The 2657-nt window shown below is 38.2% G+C and overlaps 1 pseudogene; it reads right to left on the bottom strand.

The window, feature by feature from the left end:
• Positions 1-1542: 1542 nt before the first annotated feature.
• Positions 1543-2173, bottom strand: LOC110576230 (annotated as a pseudogene).
• Between the last annotated feature and the right edge of the window lie 484 nt (positions 2174-2657).

Here is a 2657-nt window from a genome sequence, read left to right as displayed (position 1 = left end):
TTTGAGCTCTACCATTAATTAGCTGTGGGTTCTTGAGAAATCGAGAGCTCTTTGGGTCACAATTTCATTACATGAATATTATAGAAATTGGCAGGAAAAAGCATATTAAAGTCAAAGGAATCACCAGGAGGAAACCTCAAAGAAAATAGGTAATAAACTCAATCTACTCGTTGCCCAAGACTTTGACATACCAATATAATGTTCTCAAGAGACTCATGGCAACTTAACAAATTGGCATCATTATTTTATACCTAGAATTGTTAATGGAACCAATTGTTTATATGAGCCTGAGCATGATCTGTGAATTATCTTTCTAGAGTCACACTACTAAGGGAGGGAAAATCTAATCAGAAGCCTGTTTGAGAATATGTAGTTATTTGAATGATTTGAATATTTGGTAGCACTGAGGTAAGACAGCCTAATGTGCTCTGTCTACAGAAGGCAAATGTTCCCCGTTAATAACTTTCATTAAGTCTTGCTCTGTCTTAGGAGACAAAGTTTCTGTAAGGTGACTTTTTATGTTTGTCCTCTGCTCCATTATGTGTTGTTTTCTTAACAGATCTCTCAGGAGGCAAATTCATTTCCAAATTTTTGGAAAGCACCACACTTTTGTTTTTACACTTTATCACAGATATATTGAAACCTGCCTTCATAGAATTGCTGTAGTTTTCAAATGAGTTAATATATCTTACAGCACTGAAGCTTGTTTAAGGCTATTGTTATAATACTGTTATATATATTGTTATTTGGTACTGAAGGAGAAATAAATAGAGGAGGAGACAATATGCTTTCCTTGAAAGAACTTAATATTTTGGAAAGTAATAGATTCATACACATAAATTAACAATAATACTGACTACTGATAATATTTATTGAGTTCACAGCATGTTTCAGACACTGTACTTAGTACTTCATCTTCACACCAACCACCATGAAAGGTACTTCTGTTATTCCTCTTTAACAGATGAGCAAAAGTCCACCTAAACAGATTAAGTCACTTTCACAAGGTCACATAGCCTGTAAGGATTTGAACACATATAGTCTGATTCTGGAAGAGAGATTCGAAGCATGTGTTTGGGGGGGGTCAGAGAAAACCTCTGTTAAAATAGAATATTGGTATTAAATTAATGGCCTGTTAACTACTGGAAACAAGAAAGTGACAACCCTAAATTTTGCCCTACAAGGTTGTGCAGTAATTGGTATGTGTGGTTTTGGTTTTATTTTGGGGGGGGGAGGGGCAGAGGGAGAGGGGCAAGAGAGAATCTTAAACAGACTCCACACCCAGTGTGGAGCCTGATGCGGGGCTCAATTTCACCACCCTGAGACCATGACCTGAGCCAAAATCAAGAGTCGGACGCTGAACTGACTCAGTCACCCAGGAGCCCTGGTGTTTGTGTTTTTTAAACATGAGATGGTAAAGCCATTTCTAACTCAAAAAAAATTTTTTTTTTACATTTCAATTTTTTCCTTTAAAAGGAGGGAGTTGTGTACAGGGGGGTTAAATGCTTTATAGACAAGAAAAAAAACTGTGCTAGAACCAACTTATTCATCATCATCTTCTTCTTCATCTTCCTCCTCCTCCTCTTCATCTTCCTCATCATCCTCCTCTTCCTTCTTTTTCTTGCTCTTTTCAGCCTTGACAACTCCCTTTTTTGCCGTATCAGGCTTTCCTTTAGCTCGGTATGCAGGAATATCTTTTTCATATTTTTCCTTCAGCTTAGCAGCCTTCTTTTCATAAGGCTGCTTGTCATCTGCCACAGTGTTATTCCACATCTCTCCCAGTTTCTTTACAACACCACCAATGGATAGGCCGGGATGTTCTCCTTTGATTTTTGGGCAATACTCAGAATAAAACAAGAAAAAGGCCGAAGGAGGCCTCTTGAGTGCATTGGGATCCTTGAACTTCTTTTTTATTTCCCCTTTAGGGGGGGATGTAAGTTTTCATTTTTCTTTCATAATGAGCCTTATCCACCTTTGCCATGTCTTCAAATTTTCCTTTCTCTTTAACAGACATGGTCTTCCACCCTTCTAAGCACTTCTTAGAAAACTCTGAGAACTTGACTGAAGCATCTGGGTGCTTCTTCTTGGGCTCCTCTCGGCAAGTTTGCACAAAGAATGCATATGATGACATTTTGCCTCTCGGCTTCTTAGGATCTCCTTTGCCCGTGTTTAATTATTTTCCTCAGCGAGGCACAGAATCGCCAAGTGCCTGTCTGGCTCTCCCTTGCCCCGGCGCTGTCTCTACGGAGCTTAATGTACTGCAATGGCTGTAAGAGCAGGGGCCAGACGCCTCAAAAAGGGTTTTAAAAATAAGGAAGTTCACAACTTTCGTTGTGATCCCAGATTCTACTTAGTTTGCTCTGTCACAATCATGCTATTTTTATCTTTCAAACTTTACAAAGTTTCAATTACTGTTTACAAGTAACAAAAGACTGGTTGATGGCTTCAGACAAGTGCCCAACATGTGTCCTAATTGTTTACACTTAATGAATTTGGAAACTGTCATCTCTGCCTTCACATGACAAAAATATGCTTTAAGCTGTGATAATCTTACTTCTTACAACTAAATAGTATTTAAATAATTGAAATTACTTTTTTTCTGATCAAATCTTCAGAGGGGCAATTGCCAGGAGGACTTTTTTTTCTTTTTAACAGCT

Source organism: Neomonachus schauinslandi, chromosome X (genome assembly GCF_002201575.2).
Source record: "Neomonachus schauinslandi chromosome X, ASM220157v2, whole genome shotgun sequence".
Taxonomy (NCBI): Eukaryota; Metazoa; Chordata; class Mammalia; order Carnivora; family Phocidae; genus Neomonachus; species Neomonachus schauinslandi.
This window is presented reverse-complemented; position numbering and strand designations above follow the sequence as displayed.